This window comes from Mus musculus, chromosome 16, assembly GCF_000001635.26.
Source record: "Mus musculus strain C57BL/6J chromosome 16, GRCm38.p6 C57BL/6J".
Taxonomy (NCBI): Eukaryota; Metazoa; Chordata; class Mammalia; order Rodentia; family Muridae; genus Mus; species Mus musculus.
Window position 1 is genome coordinate 92,762,190 of NC_000082.6, and position 21,945 is coordinate 92,784,134.

Below are 21,945 nucleotides of genomic sequence, written 5' to 3' on the forward strand. Positions count from 1 at the left end.
GGAGAGGCGGGGGCAGGGGAGAAGAAGAGAAAGAAGGAAAGAAAAGGAAAAGAGCAAAACATGTGACTGCCCTCATGGATCGTGGCCAGGAGTTTTAGCAGTTTATCAGTTACAGAAAAAAAGGCAAAAGGCCCAATCTAATTATAACTCGCCACAAATAAGTCAGAAGCCGAGTGAGGACCGAGGGAAGGAGCGAGCCTGTGTCGGGCTTACGCTGTAAAACTGATCACGTCGAGGGATGATCATGGCAGACAGATTGTGTTACAAGGTATGGATCGGATCTGTTCTGGCAACGTCTATGGCCGTGTGACCATGAGTGGGAGGGGCTGGATGCTGAAGCTGGGCTTCTTTCTTCCCCGGTTTATGGTTTATCTCCTGAGGGGATTGCTGTAAGGGCACACTACGCTATGGAGTGGTGTGTGCGAGTGATGTGGTGGGGTGGGGTTTCTTGCCTTCATGAAGACTTTACATCCCAATGAAAAGAGGTGCCTTGGGAAAGTCACTTCCTGGACTCAGAGACTCAGGGGATCCTGACCTACACGGCAAGGCTGTCAGCATATGGGACATGAGTTGCAGCACACTGTCACCCCTTCGTGAACGACAGCAGAATCGGGTTGTACCTCAAAGCACTTACCTTTCCCAATACACCTGATCCCCTTGAGGCTTGTTAAAATTGAGCCCCACCTTTTTGGGAACCCAGATGTGACCAGTCATGCTTTGTCTGGCCACTGGTGGTGAAGTGGTCTCAGGCAGACCCCATAACTCCTGTCCTCCAAGGCCCGGCTCAGTTCCTGGTCACTTTCTTCATCCGCATTCCTGCATCAGCCAGCGGTCCTGCTCTGCGCTCCATGACGGTCAGTGCATGGACCTTGTTCTTTGTGTCTGTGTGCTCAGACAGTCCTCCTACTGATGGAAGAGCCCATTTTCCTAACTATTATGGACCCATAGCTGGCCCATAGAAAACAAATCCCGCGCTTGTGAACGTTTGGCCAGTCTGAACAGAGGTGGTCTTTGCATCATTATTGTAAGTTCTCTGTGTGTTCAGATTATTTCAAAATGTAAAGAGAAAGCCAGAGATGGAAAGGCTTAGATAATTCTGGGTCTTGGTATCAGATCAGTGACAGACTGGCTTTTGGTAAATAGAGGTGTGTGTGTAGGTGTGTGTATCATATACATGCATATATATCATCTATGTTATCATATACACATATATTTATGTGCCTACTCAATCACTTCAATCTTATAAAATTACATAAATATCATTTATCACAATTGTATACATGAGGACATAGGATCTAAGAGATTAATTAAAATAGAAGTCTCGGGCCAGTGAGATGTTTCAGTGGGTAAAGGCCCCTGCCACCAAGCTCAATTAACCTGAGTCTGATTGATCCCTGGGCCCCACATGGAGAGAGAAACAACTCAAGTTGCCCTCTTACCTCCTTATGCACACCATGGTGTATGTACCCCTGCCACATACACATAAATAAAGAAGTGTCAAAAAAAAGTATGAATGTAAAAACAAAAGTATGTGCGTGGGTGCCCTGTGTTGAACTGACGCACAGTGGGGATGGACTCAGTAACACAGTGTGGAGCTGTGAAGACAGACTCTGCTCTTCCCAGCAAAGGATGTCTATCCAAATACACGGTGGTTGCCAATCAAAGCCTAGCCTTGAGAGAGGCACCATGGAACTTGGCATTCCTTAACTTCCTCTAATTGAGTCTGAATAATAAATGAGCAATGAGAGGCTGAGATCTGGAAGTCTGTTAACTCCAGAATACTTGTAATCATAACAAAGTTGGTTTTTAAAATTTAGCTTAAGATGGTGCTGGAGAGATGGCTCAGGGGTTAAGAGTATTTATTGATCATGTGATCATTGATTTAGTTCCAAGGAGATCTGACCTCCTCTTCTGGCTTCTGCAGGCCCTGCTTGCCCATGATGCACAGACATACATGCAGGCAAAACACACATTTACATAAAAATAAATCTTTAAAAAAGTATTTTAAGGAAGTATATCATCTTATTATATTATATCTAGTGATAATGTATTATCACTAGGTATAATAGTAACTATTATAGTTAGTTACTATTCTGTTGGTTTGAAGAGACATCACGACCAATACTGCTTATGGAAGGAAATATTTAATTCGGGCCTTGCTTACAGTTACAGAGGGTGAGTCTATGGGCATCATGGCAGGGAGCATGGTGGCAGGCAAGCACGGACCTGGAGCAGTAGTTAGGAGCTTAAACATACAGGTCCACAGGTAGCAAGAAGGGGGTTGGGAGGGTAAGCCTGCTGTGGACTTTTGAAACCTCAAAGCTCAACCTGTCCCCCCATGCCCAGTGACATACTTTCTCCAACAAGGCTACACTTTCTTATATTTTCCAAATGGTCCACCAAACTGGGAGCCACGCATTCAAACATACAAGTCTATGGGAGCCTCCCACATAGTCATTCAAACCTTCACATTTATCATTTGGCCACTTTGATGGCACATTATTACCCTTTTTACTCATCATCTACCTATCATGTATCCAGCATCTACCCAACCCCGACTCCATTCACATCCCACCTATCCTTCCATGGCCCTTCATGTGTACCTCACGTCCTGTGCTCAAACACAGTCTTTGTTGAGGGGGAGGTGAGTGTTTTGTCTTGGCTGAGTTGAGGAAGAAGCTGGGTATATCAGAAGTTAGAGCTCAGTCAGCAAGAGAGCAGGAGACATGAAGATAAGAGCCGGCGGCAGGGCAGGGAGGTGCACCTCTTCCCTGAGGCCCCCGATTGCTGCAATCAAACCTCAAGCACCACGTATTTTACAGAACAAGCATAACGACATGTTGTGTGGTTCACCAGTGCTTTATGAAGGGTTTCTGTGGCTGCCCAGATGAGGCAGCCACTGAGCCGACGGGCTCTCTTGAAAGAGCCACTTCTGGGACATCATTAATGACCCATTGCGTGCTGGTAGGATCACTTACAGACCTTAATCTCCTAACTATGGCTTAGAATACTTTCCCCTAAACTCATTAGCAGTCTATCATTGAGCATCATGTGACACTTTTACGTCTCGCTGCTTGGCTCTTTCTGTGCTTCATTCACGTTAGTAATACCCAGATTAGTTCATTTTCACCAGTAAAAATGGAAATGTCACTGTCTATTGCTTGGACTTTCAGATATTCATAACATACTGAATTAGAGAGCCCAGTGTTAATTTCTCTCTCTCTTTCTTTCTCTCTCTCTCTCTCTCTCTCTCTCTCTCTCTCTCTCTCTCTCTGTGTGTGTGTGTGTGTGTGTGTGTATAGGGAGATGTACATTTGGTTTTGGGCTCCACATCAATACTCTAGAACAAAAGATCTCCCAATTCCATCATAATTAAATAAGTAGAAGTTCTTACTTGGCTCTGTGCCAAGACGCCTCTGCATGCGAGATCAATTCTATTTACTGGCCCCATTTGACCCTTTTTATTCTCTACATAAAGACAGTTGTCACACGCAAAGAGAAAACAAATGAAACACCCCAAAGCAAACACATGTTCCTAAAACGAGTTGGAAATCTAAGTCTTGTTTGTTCCTTGGTGACATAAACTGTGTGGCCTCTTACCAAGGACACTGGCTATTGAGAAGACTTCCACAGTGAGTCTATGGTGAAACTATAACATTTCCCCCGATCAATCTTGTGTAGAGCCGGTGTTTATGCATCTGCCTTATTTATTATAGACTATAGACTTCAATGGCGAGTAAAGACATGAGTTTGTACTTAAAGGGAAAAGTGGTCTGGGATTTTGTATTGATCAGTTCTGCAGAATGATGAGAGTTCACCTTGCTGCTGGTGGAGCTCAGACTGTGCAGCCACCCTTCACCAACCTTCCCAAGCTGTCTCATGTCGCCTCAAAGATTAAACCCGTGGGTTGAGGAGCCTGGGGCTACCTTTGACCCACTTCACTTTCAGCGATTTTCTGGGTCTTGCCATTAAATACGACTTTACGGTAGTGATCAGTCAGCTCTCACCTCCTGAGTTCTTCCCTTAGACTCACTGACTTAAATCTCTGAAAGATCGTCAAACCTTGTATTTTTCATGCGAGTCTCCCAAACCAGTATAGCCCAGACTGAGTCCTGACGCGGACAGATTTGCTAGCTTGCTGGATGTCAGCCCCTTGTAAGTCTTTCTTCCTAGGTTCTTTGGTGTGGATCTGTGCAGAGGGAGGGCACAGATGTGGGAGGCTTCCGTCCTTGTCCCCCAGTGTCCTGATAGACGTTCTCACTGTGGCACCCGTGACCTCAGAGTGCACAGGTGGGTGCAGGTTTTGTCTGTGGGTGAAAAAGATGGACAAATTGCCAGATGTCCGCCTTTACAAGCTCCTTGACCTCACATACTCTCTCCAGGAACTGGATCCAGTAGAGTCATATGTGGAGAATATTTGTGTCTGGATTTTTACATCACCACAAGGCTGAGCTATTTTTAATAAGCCGTTCGTTTCCCCTAGAAGCTTTCAATGTAATCAATGCCTTGTGGCAGTCTCAACACATCCTTTCTCATGTTTCTGCACACCAGAGCATCCCCAGTGAAGGGTGGGAGAGATGGCTCGGTCAATAAACTGCTTGCTGTGAAAGTCTGAAGACTTGAGTTTGACCAGCAGAACCCACAAAACGTCAAGCGTGCTGGTCCACACGTGATCCCAGCACTGGGGAAGTGGAGCCATGCAGATCTAGGGCTTGCTGACCATCCCACCTAGCCTACTTAGTTCTATGTCCCAGAGAGAGAGACTCTGTCTCAAAACACAAGATGCGGTATCTCTGAAAGAGTGACACCAAGAGTTGACCTCTGACCTCCTGGGCACCTGTGTGAACACCCACCCCTCTCTGCACACACTCCTCCCATGGAGGGAAAACTGGTGTTGTGTCAGTCCACGTTTGTGGGGGCTCCTAAAGTTTGTCCATCTTCACTATTTCAGGGATACTGAAGACTTGGGGTCTCAGCCTGGATTATTCTCAGAATGACTGCAGATTTCTTCTCTGCTTCCTTCTGCATGCGGAACTTTTAGAACAAGCTCATTTTCATTTTGTTGTCGTTGCCCTTGGAAACATCCATGAGCAAGGAGATGAACTAATTCCTGATGCTTCTTCTTTCCATGCTTGATGTTTCCCAGTCGTGTAAATCATTGCAGAAACGAAGCTACTCAAGCCCTGGGTCTTCACAGGCAGACTCAGAAGCACCCCCTCAATGCTGGCTGACCCGAGGTGCCAACGAAGCCCAGTCCATATTAGCTCAAGCTGTGCCCAAGCTCTGCCAAGGGAGCACTTCTGAAACTGGGGCAGACTTTGCATGAAACCTCATTTTCAAACTGAAACCATGAAGAAGGAAAAAAAAAAGGTGGTTCAGTGTGGTTTTTTTACTCAAAACCAGGTGAACCTTTGTGGTTCAGCCAAGTTTTGACTTGAAGACAGAGAGGGCTCGCCGTGTGTGGCTGGGTCTCGTTTCAGCTTTCATGTTCCATTTGGTTCTATTTCCCAGACCTGAAATCTTGGGGTCAAAGGAGGGTAGAACATGAATAAGATGAGGTTGGCATGAAATGGGGTGCAGATGACAGCAACCTCAGCTTTCTAGGGCCTTACGCGTTTCTGTCTGCCTCCTCTTCTCTCAGGACTCCTTGGAAAGATCTTTCAAACAGTCAGACTTTTAAAATTATTATTAAAGGAAGAGAGCTATTGACACCATACAAAAATAGCTAAGGTGATTGGCCTCTCGTTTATGCTAATGAATCCATTAATAAATCTGTTTTTGTAGCTCAGTTGTTGAAAGCATGGAGGGAAACATTTTAAAGCAAAGGGTGGTGACATCACACATGCCCGAATTTCCGTGCTTTAAGTGTCTGCCCTGCAGCACGTACATGAACTTGCCACATTCTTAGAATGAATCTTGAGAGTTTACAGACAAGGAAGCTAAGCTCTTAGAAATTGGATGGCTTGCCCACACACTAAGAGAGAAAGCATGCAGGTATAGTACAGGCTAATGCCCCTTACCTGAGATACTTGGAAGCAAAAGTGCTTTGGATTCTTTATATCTAGAAGATTTGTGTATATATAATGAAGTATCTAGGACTGACTTAAGACCCAAATCTAAGCACGAATTTTACTTATTTCTCCTTGTATACACAGGCTGATAGTAATTTCATTTTTGTCTTAGTATCATTTCTACTGCTATGGAAAATACCCTGACCAAAGGTGGCTTTGAGGAGAAAAGGGTTTCCTCAGCTTACAGCTCCAAGTTACAGTAGGCCATTTTGAGAAAGTCCAAGGTAGGAACCCAAGCAGCTAGTCACACCACACCCACAGCCAGGAGAAAAGAGAGAACATATGCATCCTTGGTGTTTGCAGTCACCCAGCATCTTACGCAGTGCAGAACCCCCTACCTAGGGAATGGTGCCGCCCAGAGGGGTTGACATTAGTTACCACTCGAGACAGTTCCCACAGACATGCTCAGAGGCCAACCTGATCTAGACAGTCCCTCAATCGAGGCTCTCCTCTCAGGTGATTCTAGGTGGTGGGAAGCTGACAAATCCTAAACACTACAATGTGATATTTTCCAGACACATGCATTTCAACTCAGTAAATGTTTGGCGTTTTCACGTAAGACAGGGCAGGTCTATGATATTGGATTGGGAGTATTTCAGATTTTCAGACTGTTGACATTCTACCTACACCAAATAGATTACCAACCAGTTGATCAATGGTAGGGGAAAATTCCTCTAGATTTTGACTTCATTCCTTCTATTTGCCAAATTTCTGTCCTACAGAAACTTTTTAACTTGTCAAGCATACTACAAGATACACTTAAAGCCATAACATCTGGGTAAGGGTTGCCGAGTACCCTGGGATCTCCTACAGGTAGCTCTATGGGGAAAGGGATGGTGGGGAGAGAAGAGGGGAGAGGGAGAGAGGGAAAAGAGGAGCAGGGGAGGAGGGGAGAGAAAGGATCATTTCCGTTTTTGAAGGCAGGAGGGTAGAGATGTCAGAGACTGAAACGTCTTTGTAAGGCAGTAGCATTTGGGGCTCTGAAGAAGACGGAAGCATCCTGGAGTTCAGGAAGAGGAAAGAGAGTCTTGGAAGAGACACAGGCTGGGAAGAACAGGGATGTGAGAGGCACTGGAGTGGAGTGTTTATAGTGAAGAATTGCAGAAAGTAAATCTTGGAAGAGAATTTGGGCCTAAATCACAAGGGATTTACTAAGTATTCCAAAAGCATAAATACCCATGTTTTCTATTAATATGCATTTTAGTGTTCAAAATGAAGTAAAATATTGGAAAAGTTTCAGGATCCACCTACTGTTGAATCCCCTACTCTTCCCAAAGATCAATCATTCATTATTCCCAGGAATGGAGATTTGATTGACATGAGGCTGATAGACAGGAGTGTTGTTATTTCTCAATAACCTAAAGTTGGAGGCCTATTTATTGGAAAAGCTGCTGATTTTGTATGCTAAGAAGCATCCTCTGAAACCCATCTCTAAAGGGTCATCTTTGATCTGGAGCTGAGAATATAAGTTCTGAGCCAGTTGCCAATCTGGTCAATTTAGTCAAGTCATTGACTCCAATCCATTAGCCAAAGTTCTAATCGGATGGTTCATTGTGCCCAAGTTATTGCTGGCTGCTTCGCTGGGAAGAATGGCTGAGATGCAACCCCTAAATGGACTTTGAGCCACCATTACAACACAAGCATTTGAGAGCTGGGGTAGTTAGATATTTGTTGTGGGTTTGAGCAGACATAACTTCACTCTAGGCTAAGACACTGCAATCAATGAAGATGCAGGAAAACACACTAGTACTACCAGACTGTAAACCTGTAACTGCATAGCCTAGATTCGGTGTCTGTCTGAATAATATTCTCACCTGGCCCAAAGTTATGGAAGACACGCTGCCAGGCCCTCATTTACTCTAAAGTTTTGTTGTGAGCCCACAAGGCAACACCGAAAATACCCAGCGTCTTCCTGGTCTAGGGAATGCCTCACGCCAGATGCGTCCTCTGTGAAAACATTCTCAATAAGCAGGGACTTACTGTGGATGAGGGCTCTGCTCTGCTGGGTTTCCACAGAATTCCACAGTCAGCCACCCATGTGGGCAGAGGAGTGGGGGTGTTATGGTACTTAAAAGCAGCAGAAATGGACATGTCTCCCTTTTGACTGACTGCCTGTAAGTACAGAACAGAAACCCAGTTCTTAATTTATACTTTTGCTATTATCTATACTTTTTTTCAGGAGGGAAAAAGATACTGTCAGACTTAAGGATTTTTCTTTTTAAACTCGAGCGAGCAACAAGATGCCTGGGCAAGCATTAGTAATTTGAAAGAAGACTGGTTTATGATTGCTTTGTGTTTTGTCTGCTCAGATGTCTGTGTATAACTTTTGTAGAGTGCCCATTGAGGTCCAGAAGGAGTCACATCCCTTGGAAATGGGTTTACAGACAGTTGGGAGCAACCGTGTGGGTTCTGGGAATCAAACCTGGTCCTCTGGAAAAGCATCCAGTGCTCCTAACCACTGAGCCATCTCTCCATCCCCTGAGCATTATTTTGTTTTGCTTTGTCTCGTCATGTGTCTGCCACACTTTCATGCTTTTCACGATTGTTTTTCCCAGTCCGAAAGCAACAGTTATTTTTTTCCCTGATCTTTGCTGCTCACTTGTGAGCCAGATCCAGGCAACAAAATCCCAGCATTTATGAACAGCCATAGAATAGCTTAAACGGATAGACGGAAAATTCTGCCAGCTCTGATAAACCATGAGCTGCCTATTATTTAAGTCTCCGTCTTCTTGAGGACTCATTTTTCGTGTCCAGAGACATGTTCTCCTGAGCCACCCGGATGAAACATTTAAAAAGAGAGAAAAATGTTTCAGTGACCTCAGAGTCTCCCTTGCCAGAATTTTCAGACAGAACGGGACTTTGGTCTGTGCCGAGCCAGGCAGGCTCCTTGTATTCCAGGAGACAGATTACCATTCTTTGTATTGACGAGGGTCAGATTTTCGTCCTTGTGGGCTGAGCTTCCAGTTCTGAGATCTTCAGCTACGCATGGATAACTGGAGCTGCTGAGGAGTCAGGACCATTGCTAATATTCTGGGATGTCTCCCGTGACCCTACAGCCTCAGAGATGACAGAAGAATCCAGAATCTCTGCTTCGAGACACGCTTTAAGCGTTATTTATCCACTGGGGAATCCTCTTGAGCCTTTCCTGTAAGTCGTTGTCTTACTGGTTAATATTTTTTCCCCCTGTTTGTTTGTTTGCATAGGTTGATAATCCAGAGGCTAGTGCCAAGCATTCTGCATAATTACAATTCTCAACTACCTTTATTGAGAAAAGTCTGCACTGTGTTCAGCCAAGTGATTTATTGGGGAATGACACAGGTACATTTGTGGCTTAGAGGTGATGATTTATTTTCAGACAGACCTGGACAAATAGATGCTAATATCAAACCACCAGACCAGCATCCAGTCTGCCTGGAGGGGGATATTTCTCCTTGTTTGGCTGCCGTCCTTGATTGTATTTTACCTATCTGTACCCTGATATTTTGATTACCTTCCCTGAAGATATATAGAGTAACAGATCTCTTAATAACAGGGATATGTTCTGAAATATGTGCTGTTAGGGAAATCTCATTCTTGAGCGAGTGTCATAGGGTGTAGTTGTACAAGGCAAGACAGATTTGGCATTGCTGGGCAGTACACAACCTCAAGAGACCACCATTATACACATGAGATCTACTGTTTACTGAAACATGGCTAGCTATCACGCAATCCACCATCATCTGGTAATCTATTCAGCATCGACATCTGGCTTCAGCTCCCATCTGTTCTGAAGTTCATTTGATCATGGTCTGATGATGTGTTTTTAGAGACATGAAAAATGTAGGTTGTGAAAAGGTGGGCTGAATTGCTATTTGCAGTCCTTTCTCCTCTTGCTCCCCAAACAATAGAATAGAGAGAGTACAAAGGGCAGAACTGAGAGAGAGAGAGAGAGAGAAAGAGAGAGAGAGAGAGAGGAGAGAGAGAGAGAGAGAGCGCTAGTCACACCTACTAGAGCTCTGTGGACAGGCTCCCTTGTCCTGAGCACAGGTCTGCCCCTGACAGCACCTGGCCTAGAGTTCTACTTACGCTATGATAGGATTACAATACCGGCTTAACAAGTTGTCAGATGCATTGACTCAGTGCACATGAAGCATTAGCACACACACACACTGCGATGTATGAACAGCATCTACGGCCCAGAGCATCACCCTGACCTTAGCATCTCTACTGAGGAGTGCTTTGGACCTTTCTGGATATCACTCTTTTTCTGTGATCTGAAGGTTAAGTGCTGAAACCACTTATTAATATTATTTTGCTTTTAGATAAGAACTCACGAGGCTCCCTAGGGAAAGCCACACAAAGGAAGAGACCAAAATATATGAAAATATCTATGCAAGCCCGTGGGAAAGGCCAGGCTAGTGCAGCAGCTAATCCTGGAGCTGGTTTGTCCGGAGCCATATACAGACTGTAAAGACACGAGGGCGAGGTAGTTGGTACCTATAATAACTGACGCACTGAAACAAGACTCGGGTCTAAAAAGCCATTTCAAATCGAGTTTGGCTGGGCAGTGGTGGCGCACGCCTTTAATCCCAGCACTTGGGAAGCAGAGGCAGGCGGATTTCTGAGTTCAAGGCCAGCCTGGTCTACGGAGTGAGTTCCAGGACAGCCAAGGCTATACAGAGAAACCCTGTCTCGAAAAACCAAAAATAAATAAATAAATAAATAAACAAATAAATAAATAAATAAAAGATTGAGTTTGGCCCATGGTCTTTCACTGTCCTACTTCGCGTCTTCCTGCCTTATGGGAAGGTTCATCATCAATGAGATGATATTATGGGTGATGTGGTGGTTATCTGTATTGTCTACTTGACGGTATTTAGAGTCACCATGGAGAAGTAAGCTATGTGTGCACTGTCTTTTGTCTCTCTCGGCGTTTGGACTGTGGACATGATGAAACCAACCATCCTTAGCTCCAGCCATCATGGCTTTCTGACTTGATAGATTGCACCTTCAAACTGTGAGCCAAAATAAACGCTCCCTCGACTTGCTCCTGTCAGATCTTCCACATCAACTAGAAAAGTCACTAGCATGGCCACTGAAGAAAGCCTAGAAGGGAAGACTTGGCTGGGCAGATGTTACTAAGCTGAGATTTTCCCGTGGAGCCCTCTCTGTTATCCTGAGAGAAACATTTTCCCTGTTACTGATGGAAAGTTAACTCTCCCTCAAAGAAGACCTCCTTTCCAGAAACACCAAACAAGAAAAAAGTATCAGACCTTGCGATTTTGTGTCAACCAGGAGCCTTTTCCAAAGATTCGAATGGAATAATTTGTTTTTCATGGTTTATAGGTAGCAGATAAAACTTACATGGAAAAGCGGGCAGGCAGAAGTGGAAAATGAGAAGCAGAACCTGGAATCGTCAGCTTAAAAAGCAATTTGTTTCATTTCAGCTGAGCCCAGGAATAACTTGAGGTTAACAAGTAAATATTTCTACTGGAAAGATCGGCTACAATTAGGTCACCAACTCAGAAAAGACGTAGGCGGAAATTTAAGCTCCAACTCTATCATTAAAAAGGTACCCCGTCAGCAGAACTGTCAGCTGTGATGACGAAGCTAAAATATCAAAGGAGAACACAAGGAGGCTTTGGAAGGGCCCACCCCTTCCTCAGATCAACAGCCACCCAGCTTCCAAAAATGGAGAAGGGGCTGAAATAACACGTCGGGGGACTTGGTTTGAACTCCTTGCCTTCCATACCAGTCTAAAATGAGAAAAATAGCTGCTTCCTTTGGAGTTCCAAGTGCTGCCAAAGGCTGCAAAGGCGACGCTTTTAATTTTGGCAGTGGCAAAATGCTATTTTTTAGATACTGAGAGATGTTAATTTTATTTTGCTATCATACTGAGGAATGAGGATCCGGGAGGCAGGGGTCTAGAGGTACTTCCCCAAATCCTTGTTATATGAGAATGAGAACCTCAGGCCAATCCCCTGCACCCAAGTTAAGTATGATGCAAATCACCTCAAGCCACGTGTGATGGTGGACACATGAGATCCACGTGGAAAGCCACGTGTGATGGTGGACATATGAGATCCACATGAAAAGCCACATGTGATGGTGGACACATGAGATCCACGTGGAAAGCCACGTGTGATGGTGGACACATGAGATCCACGTGGAAAGCCACGTGTGATGGTGGACACATGAGATCCACGTGGAAAGCCACATGTGATGGTGGACACATGAGATCCACGTGGAAAGCCACATGTGATGGTGGACACATGAGATCCACGTGGAAAGCCACGTGTGATGGTGGACACATGAGATCCACGTGGAAAGCCACATGTGATGGTGGATACTTGAGATCCTAATTATGGGCAGGTAGAGACAGAAAGAGTGAACATCAAGCCCCAGGCCTCTTTGAGAAATCCAGTTTCAACAACACACTTGCAAGCACACACACACACACACACACACACACACACACACACTACATGGCTCTCAAGGGATGCATGTAGGCAGTAGTGTAAAGGCTGAAGACCTGTTTGAGAAGTAGAGTGCGGACAGTCAGTGCTTTAACAGATGGGGACTCAGCCAAGAACAGGTTTCTTTACTCTTGGATGTTTATCAGAGAGTCTGAAAAGACGCTGTTATTAATTTGATGTGTATTTTTCATGTTACTTGAGGATTTACTAATGACCAGATTTTGCTAAGATTTAGGTCTACCTAAGCTATGGAATTTTGGAGAACACTAATTTTTTGTTTTGCTCATCACTGAACTCTTTTTTTGTTTTGTTTTGTTTTGTTTTGTTTTGTTTTTGTTTTTGTTTTTGTTTTTGTTTTTGCTTTTGCTTTTGTTTTTGTTTTTGTTTTTGTTTTTCAAGACAGGGTTTCTCTGTGTGGTCCTGGCTGTCCTGGAACTCACTCTGTAGACCAGGCTGGCCTCGAACTCAGAAATCCACCTGCCTCTGTTTCCCAAGTGCTGGGATTAAAGGCGTGTGCTGGCCAATTCATGTATCCACTTGGTTTAATTGTTCATATATCCAAACAATCCTGTCAATGGGCTTTTCCCCTCTTTTCCAAATCTTTCACCACAGGAGCCTGGCTTGAGTTACACGATGAGTCTATTTCTTTGGGACTGTAAACTTTCTGAGACGTGGGCTTTTGGTGGGTGTAGTCTCAAAGTCATGAGCATAGTTAGGTCCTCTATCCAGTCTCTATTCTTCAAATGGGGATGATACTGGGTCAGACTTCCTAAAGGGTGGGTCCTACCATAGCTGCCCAACCACCATGCCCCTGGAAAGGGAGGTGGAGCTCCCAGGAGAGGTGGTTTGGGCCATGCTGAGCAGAGGAAGGTAGTCACAGGAGGAGAGGCACTGCTTCATCCTCTGGTCCTTCTGCTTGGTTCCCTTCGTCAGATGGATGAACGCACAGCTGGTGCCCTAACTCCAAGTTTCTACATCTTTTCTCTTCTAGCAAAAAATTTACCTTCATCAATTTCTTATTCCCTGTTCCATGATGAAATATTGTCGGGCCTAGTCTTATGCAGGTAGCACATTTGCCGCTAACTCATAGTGCATGATCTATACCTTTTCCCACATGACATAAACAGTGTCTTCTGCTACATACTAGACACAGCTTTCTAGGAATGGACCATTAAATACAACCTCCTTCTATCACATGCTCACCCAAGCAAAGAAGGTGCCTGTTACAGGAGGATAGCTCTTACTGGATTCCTCAGGTCAGTCAGGATTTAATTATAAAGTCAGAAGATGTGTGTGTGTGTGTGTGTGTGTGTGTGTGTGTGTGAGTGTGTGTGTGTGTGTGTGTGTGTGTGTGTGTGTGTGTTGCTTGCCTGTGCATGTGTATCATGTGGAGAGGGTGAACAGGTATTATCAACCCTTAGAATTGCACAGTCAGCCATATAGCTTATCCGTGGGAGAGACCCCACTGCCTTGGTTCCAACTGTGATGTCTGGATAGGAAAGATGGTTGAGATAAACCAACCTTTCAGAGGAAGGGATAGGAGAAGGGAGACAATTAAGATGGAGACCTGAAGGAACAGCAGAGGCAGAAAGGAGGTGTTTGCAGACCAGAGCAATGCCTAGCTGGTAGAGAAAATCCAGGAGAGGGAAGGAAAGGAAGGAGAGGAGGCGTGTGGAGCACACCAGTTTGCAGCACCCATTCTGAGTGCAAGTTTGAGCACCCATTGATCATTCAAGAAGGTAAAGAAGTCTGAGGGGAGATGGATGGAGTTAGTTAATAGGAACGATCCATAGAAAGGCCCCTCGCCTTTTCACAGCCCAGCCACCATGGCTCACAGCAGATTCATGGAGCAGGGAGCTGTGGTTGGGTTGATGGGGAAAGTTTTGTCCTGTGGCCAAGGCCAGGGTCTAGGAGCATCATGGCTGAACAAAGAGGATCATAGGTGTCGTCATGGAGACCGGCAGTGAGCCTGCAAGGATGGCGAATGCAGTCATCAGGAATGAGGAAGAAGGCAGGAGTGTGTGTGTGTGTGTGTGTGTGTGTGTGTGTGTGTGTGTGTGTGTGTAGAGGAACATTCCAGAACATGATCTCGTGGAGATAGTACTGCATCTGCTCTGAAAGCAGTTAGCCTGTGATGAAGGAAGACATTCCGAGGACAGCCACTCCCTCACCCACCCACCCCTATCCTGCCCTGGTTTTAAATGTTGGAAGGAGGCAGGAGGGTCTCAGTGTCCTATGGGGCTCCTGAGTTCATCCTCAGTGGGGTGGTTGTCCTTCCTCACGGGGGGGGGGGGGGAGGGGGGTCATCTCGCTCCCGTGTTATAGGATTGCAGTCATTTTGCCCTATCTAGCATTTCATTCTACAGCATGGCCTCAGGTGTGATATGTTCTACAAGTGTCCGTTGGTCTCTGTTAGGGAAGTCTTTGGATCCATCCCTTAAGCTCTTAGAACCTAGTCCTCTCCTCCAGGTGCACCGGGTTAACTCCCACCGCTCTCTCCTTCAAGTCCCATCATGCCTCTTGTCACTTATCAAAGGCAGGCACAGCCTCATCAAGAAAGGGGAAAGATCAAGATTTGGCACCAAGTATCACCACGTAGCCTGTAAGAGGTTCCAAAATCGAGACTGGCAACTGTTAGTGCCAAAAGACGGATTCAGGAGAGCCCATGGGTGATGCAGCAAGAGAGTTGCGGCTCTTGTCATCTCTCCAGTAAAGAGAGTTGGGGTCCTTGCTTGTCATCTCCCCAATAGTCAGGTCTTCCCAGGGCTCTTGGCTTAAGACTCCTTTTAGAATAAGCTCTCTATGGATGTGGTGACCCTGGCAGCAGTCGCAGGGAATTGGGTTGATGCTAAAGTCAGTGACCAATATCTTTTTCAAAAAGGAGATCCACAGGAGTTCAAGGGAAGGCATACCATGAAGACAGAAGCAAGGACCACAAGCATGCAGGCAGCTAGAATCTAAATGAGATGCACCAGTGGCTGTCTGGACCCCCAGACCTGGGAAGCAGCAGGGGGAGTTGTTCTCTACTGGAGAAGAATGGCAGTCTATGATACCTTGACCTGGAGCTTCCACACCCAAGAACTGTGAGGGAACAAATTTCTGTTATTTTCACACACCCTATTGTGGTGATCTGTTACAGCCATGGAGGACCTGGCCACCCAGTTTTTCCCTACCTAGCCAGTAAGCCCCACCCAGTGGACCACACTGTCCTTGAAGCCAGTCCCAGTGCAACTAGCATGATTTAAAGGCCTGGGAAGCCTCACCCACGAGGCTTCATGCCCAGGTAAGTGTGTTTCCCGGGCCCACCCTCGTCATTACTGACTTCCATCTGTGTTCCTTTGAACTTCAATCAATGGCTGAACCCAGAAGGCTGTTTTGACTGCTGGCTTCTAAACTCCCCACTGTGTGGTTTTTTGGGTCAGACAGTCAGGCTTACTTCTGTGAATCATCACCCAAAGATTCAATTAGCTCTGGCTTCATCCACCTTGTGGCCGGGCCTTCGGGGACAGACAGAGCGAGAAGAGAATCATTTGGGCAATGGCTGAGGAAAGCCAGGCATGCCAGGGGCTCAAGGTGCTGACACAGGCAGGGAGCAGGGAGATTAGTGTTGGGACAGCAGGGAAGAATGAAGTCACTGGGGCTCAGGGTCTGGCACAGGGACAGCTGCTGATTCCTGACAGTAATTCAGGGCGAGAGAAAGTGAAGAGGCTTTGCTGTGTGACAGAGGGGAGACAGAGGCCAGAGTCAACCGGAGGTGAGACACGTGTTAGCAACATAGTGCTTTCACCAAGACAGAGACCGAATTCCAGGCCCAAGTCTGTTGGGATAGAAATGGCTGGAACACTTCCTTTGAAGTCTGACATCATTAACAAAAATTCACATAAAACCAAAAAGGAAGAAGAAAGGGAGGGAGGGGGAGAAGGAGGACAGGAGGGAGACTGAGTTTATCTTAACAAAGGCAGTAACAAAGAATGAACAGAGAGCTGCTTAAGATTTTCGGCATAGAAGGGAATTCCGTTAAACCCATCACAAAGAAAAGGTCAAACAAACAAGTAACAAATGAACAAGGTTTCTTGGCGGGGCCTGGAAGGTGCTGTGCTGTGGATGGGCTTGGTCCATGAGGCAGAGCCCCAAGGAGCACCACTAGATTCAGGGGTGGCCCTGAAGTCACAGACCAGGGTTTGGATTCCGTTGAGATGGGATGAGATGATTTTTGCTGGCCCCTTCTTCTGCTCTGGCAGGAGTTTCCCAGTGTGCTCCAGGAACTACTGGTCATGACTTGACTGGAATTCTCTAAGGAGGAGCAGTGGAGCACAGGCAAGCAAAGGAGATCCCTGACTGAGGCTGGACTCCTGCTGGTCCAGGTCCACTCTGCTGAGCACTGTGATATCACCTACTGCTTTTAGAGTCTTCCTGAACCTGTCTTTGGGACTTCTCCTTTCCTCCCCAGCTACTAAACTCCTTCTGCCTAGGCCCCTGGGTCCTACTGATGAGTGACCACCTGCACCAAGAGACTGTGACCTGTTGTTTGTGATTTCTACAGAGGACAAATTTCCTACTTCTCCCTGGGCTGTAGAGCTAAGAAATGGAGATTCAACACCCTGTGATTTGCTTTGGACAGATTTCTCCCACACCTGCCATGCCATCTCATGCCTTTGACACTCTGCATGTGACAGTCCCTTGAATATGCAGTTGGGTGTGTCAAGGGATGCTTCATTCTCATCTAGTAGCTGACCACAGGCAGGACACCTTCAAGACCCTGTGAAAAGAGCTGGAGCACCTGTCTTCCCTAGCTCAAAGAGGATAATATCAATAGATTTTATTCAGAACAGCGAGAAGAACCAGTTTGGCGCACTCAGAGCCCCTGCGGTGACCTTCATTGTTCTACATCCCATTTGGGATAACCTCTTAGTTCATACTAAGGTGTGAGAGACTGATAGTTTCACTAATTCTGGTATAGGTGGCAGCTCCAGCAAATCAGGGCAAAAGCCAAGAACCCAGGTGATGGTCTAGTGCTGGGCAGTTCATCTCAATTTCTGGCATCTCAATTTCTCAAACAAAACAACAACAACAACAACAACAACAACAACAACAACAAAGAACACATGAGTCCCATAGGAGTCCCTGGAGTCTGCTGTGGTTCTAGACACGAAGGATAGGTTAGGCAGAAAGCCTGATTGCAGGACACACCCCATGTAGGTAACATACTACAGAGGGCCACGTGCCAGTCAACAGATATGTTACAATTTCAGATAGTAACAGGGCAATAAAATAAGTCCACTTTCCAAAAGATGAGAAAAAATTAAACAAGACAGAGCTCACACGTTGAGTGACCTAGGCCACGTGATGGTCACATGCTCAGGCATGCCCTCTTGGAAGTCTTGGTTCACACTTCAGTCAGTGGTCAGAATGTCCAGCTGGGGTCACAGGGCAGGCCAACTTGTGGCCAGAGGGGCCTTTACAAGTTTGGTTTCTCCACCTCAAGTCCAGCAATAAAACGGATGACGCTGCAGGCAGCCTGCTTTGACCTTGGCAGGAGGGAACACAGTCTCCTGGTGCCCAGCTTCTATGGGAGTTGGCAGCCAGGTCCAGTGTTCCCCGAAAGGACCATGTTTTCTTTTCCCTGCCTGGAAGAGCTTTGGGGCCTGAGGGAAGTGTCGGGTTGGTGGGAGAGGTGCTCGTTGCTTCCTTGCCTGTGTGCGATTCTAAGGTGCATCTTTGGGGAGGAGACATGTGGGCTTGACAAGCCTCCAGAGGAACCCGAACCCAGGCGAACTTCCCAAATTGAACCTTGGTGTCTTGGTGGTTGTGACTCAGAGACACGGTAGTATTAAATGCATGCAAAGGGACTTAGGGGCAAGGAAAGATGATGGAGACACAGGCCATATTAAAGACAGATAATAAAAGTCGTGGTTTCGAAAGAATAATTTTGGGGTGATTGGGAAGTCTAAAGGCAAACAAAGCTGCCCTGAGGGTTACCTGTCCCTCAGTGACTTTTCATTGGAGTTGCCTTCTCAGAGTTATCTGAGAGAGGACAGGAGCCCAGGGGAGATGGCCTTCTGTGCTAGCTTCAGGGTCTCTCTCTCTCTCTCTCTCTCTCTCTCTCTCTCTCTCTCTCTCTCTCTCTCTCTGTCTTTCTGTCTGTCTGTCTTTCCTTCCCTCCTTCTCTCTCTTTCAACTGAAGTAAAGGCCCAGGGATAAATAAAGTTTATGCCCAAATTTCTTCCTTGTCAGCCCCTGGGATTCTGGGATTTTTGTTTTCCTGAATATTTTTTGTTTGTTTGTTTGTTTTTGTTTTTTATTAGGTATTTATTTCATTTACATTTCCAATGCTATCCCAAAAGTCCCCCTGCCCACTCCCCCACCCACCCACTTCCACTTCTTGGCCCTGGCATTCCCCTATACTGAGGCAGATAAAGTTTGCAAGACCAATGGGCATCTCTTTCCATTGATGGCGGACTAGGCCATCTTCTGATACATATGCAGCTAGAGACACGGGCTCTGGGGGGGGGGGTACTGGGTAGTTCATATTGTTGTTCCACCTATAGGGTTGCAGATCCCTTTAGCTCCTTGGGTACTTTCTCTAGCTCCTCCATTGGGGGCCCTGTGATCCATCCAATAGCTGACTGTGAGCATCCACTTCTGTGTTTGCTAGGCCCCAGCATAGTCTCACAAGAGACAGCTCTATCTGGGTCCTTTCAGCAAAATCTTGCTAGTGTATTCCTAGGCAAATGGATGGACCTGGAGGGCATCATCCTGAGTGAGGTAACCCAATCACAAAAGAATTCACACAATATGTACTCACTGATAAGTGGATATTAGCCCAGAAACTTAGAATACCCAAGATATAAGATACAATTTGCTAAACACATGAAACTCAAGAAGAACGAAGACCAAAGTGTGGACACTTTGCCCCTTCTTAGAATTGGGAACAAAACACCTATGGAAGGAGTTACAGAGACACAGTTTGGAGCTGAGACGAAAGGATGGACCATCTAGAGACTGCCATATCCTGAATATTTCTAAACAATGATTTTTTTTTCCCCTATGCTTTGGAGCCAGGCAAGTGATTTGGGGGAAAGCCATAGCTTCTGGAGTGGTTAGCCACAGACTGCTCCCCATAGCTCTGTTAGTACACAAACAGGGCTACTTCCTCGGAAGGGGGGAGATAGCAGAGTTCATGATCACAGGGATGTAAGAGACCCCAGGGATCCAATGAGGCAGGGAACTCATTTTGACAGCTGTGGGGCTGATCCAGGGTTCCAGAACATTTAAGGAAGGGAGCTGCTTTCCTTACAGTGGCAATTCAACGTTTAAAACCAGAATAAAATGATTGAAGGAATGTTATAAGCTTGCCAAAAAGGGTAAAGCATTTACGTAGATTGTCACATCCCTTATAGAAATGAGTGATTTTTTTTCTACTAATAAAGACTTGGATGCGGTTGCTTTCGCACCAGGAACTGCCTCTGACACCCTGTGCATGCCGAGCGAGTGTTCTACCACTACACTCTGCACATCCTTCTCACAGCCTCATTAGCCGATAGCTGCAAGCCACCTCAGCCACCTCAGGAAAACTGGAATAATTTCCAGCCTGGATATGGCTGGCCACCTCTGCTCTCGTCCACCCTGAGCTCTCAGCCAGTTCTGGGGCCCTGACTGCTCTCCTGCCTGGGATGGTGACTTGTCCCCAGCCTTGCCCATGAACAGGTTGCAGGAAGCACAGGACACAAGAGTCAGCTCTGGGCTGGTACCAGGTGGCCTGGGGACTGGAAAGGAAGTTTGACCTCATGTGGTTCACAGCAGGTTCTGGGAGAGCTGTGTGAGGATGGGTGAGGAGTGGGGAGTGGCTGGCTCCCGAGCATGGCTGGGGACCGCAACTTCCCAGGGACCCACACACACTGGGCTCCACCCTTCCCAGCAGACTTGTAGCTCATCCAGCTGTGACCACAAAGGGTGGAACCGAATGGCCTGGGAACCAACTTCGTATTGGTTTTGGTAAATTCAAATGATAGACTGAGTAACGCATTGGCATCTTCAGATGAAGTTATATTACAGAGCTGGGAATAGAGTTCTGTGGTAAAAGGCTTGCCCGGCACCCATGAGGTCCTGGGTTCAATTCCAACACTACTCAGACACAGACAGACAGACAGAGAGACAGATAGACAGAGACAGATATGCCTGTATTACTCTTACACAGTAAATACATTTGCAAGAGTGCATGTGTGTGTGTGTGTGTGTGCGCGCACACACACACACACACACACACACACACACACCAGTAGTAATCACAGCTCTCTTTGAGGAAGTGAGCCTGTCTCACTGAAAGACTGGTACTAGTTACTTTCTTGGCTATAATTTGAGATTTAAATGTTGTAATTTTCTTGTTCCCTGCTATCATTCTGTTTATAGGACAGGCCGTTGGGAGCTAATGGTTTTTTTTCCCCTCCACTCTGTTCTTTCTGTGCCCTCTGTCCGTCTCTTGGAATGTACACGATGGGGCAAAAGGACCCATATCCTGTGCCTCCCCTCCCCCTGCCGCCCTGAAGATACCATACCCTCAGCCAGGCAGCGTTCTCTTGCAGAAGTTTGAACACAGGGAATTGTGTTAGAGAAACATATCTGTTTGATGCTTTTGTGTCCTGTCCACAGGGATGTAAGATCATGCAATGTCAGGCCAGGAGGAGTGGACCTATTAATGTGTGCTTGTTGCTGGGCAGGAATTGTCCCAGGTAGTGCCATCTTTGAGCTCCTCCCAGTGTCAGGTTCCCTTGAAGCAGGTCTGATCTCTGAGTCAGTCCCTCAGCCTAGCTGTGGGGCTCAGACAGGAGTCAGTGTCCAGGGGGGAGAGGCAGGGATCCGGTGGAGGGAACAGACAGAGACGCCTGTGTTGGGATGCAGAAGAGGCAATGGGAAAAAAGGAAGGCTACCTCTGCGGGGACCTGGGGTGTGTCTTCATCTTGTCCAGGGTTTAAGACCGCAGACGTCCCTATTGCAGTGCCTGCAGCAGCACATGTCTGGCCCTTGGTGACTCTTTCTCAAGCACTGTGGACATGTTTATGAAGTAGACCACGAGCTCCCGGGGTCCCATGGGGAAGGTGAAGAGGAGGGCAGGATCTTTGGCCTAAAAACAGACTTCCCGGCACAGTGTTGACACTTCTCAAATAACAGCTAGCTCAAAAAGAAAACCCCAAAACCAGAAAACCAAGCTCTTCCCCTCTCTGCGCTGTCTGAATGGACTCCACCTCACTGTAGAGTGTTCCTTGACACAGTCTGAGGGGGTGGGGTGGGGTATTGAAAAATCTGGGCACAGAAACTGTGACCAACAAATGATGCAGGAACCCTGGTGTTTTTGGCTTGGCTCCCTAAGCTTATCACTTTTCCTTACGCAGGGAAGCCAGGAGGTTAAAAAGAAGACCCAG

General features: G+C 46.4%; 1 protein-coding gene and 1 long non-coding RNA gene across 3 annotated transcripts in view; one reads left to right on the forward strand and one right to left on the reverse strand.

Annotated features, from left to right (window-relative positions):
• The window catches only part of Runx1 (runt related transcription factor 1), a 224,609-nt gene that overhangs the window by 160,724 nt on the left and 41,940 nt on the right, over nt 1-21,945 (reverse strand). The window lies entirely within an intron of this gene.
• Nucleotides 20-5,051, forward strand: Gm30281. Its single transcript, XR_385060.3, has 2 exons — nt 20-268; nt 4,952-5,051. It is a non-coding gene; the product is annotated as a predicted gene, 30281 (long non-coding RNA).